Here is a 421-nt window from a genome sequence, read left to right as displayed (position 1 = left end):
TGTGTGTGTGTGTGTGTGTGTGTGTGTGTGTGTGTGTGTGTGTGTGTGTGTGTGTTTATCTGTGATTATTTGCGAATGAATCAGATTATAGCTGCACGAATCTAATGTTAACTTAAATGATATTGTTATAAGCAAGTGTTGCGAGACAAAATGTTAGGAAGATCTTTTGTGATATTCAGCTTAAGCGAACCAAATTATAGTGACACCATAGTCTTGCTTATTAGAGGCGGTCTTAACAGCTACAACAACAACAACAACATCAGTAACGGAAAACATACATACGTCTAAATATATGCAATTACATACATGAACACACATGTAATATTATAAGAATGTGATGTCGATAATTTATTACAATGACATGAAACTAGAAATTCAGACGAATGTGGAAATGAAAATAAATTGTGTTGATGTATTTCAC

The sequence above is a fragment of the Octopus bimaculoides genome, chromosome 4, assembly GCF_001194135.2.
Source record: "Octopus bimaculoides isolate UCB-OBI-ISO-001 chromosome 4, ASM119413v2, whole genome shotgun sequence".
Taxonomy (NCBI): domain Eukaryota; kingdom Metazoa; phylum Mollusca; class Cephalopoda; order Octopoda; family Octopodidae; genus Octopus; species Octopus bimaculoides.
Note: the sequence above shows the minus strand (reverse complement) of the source record.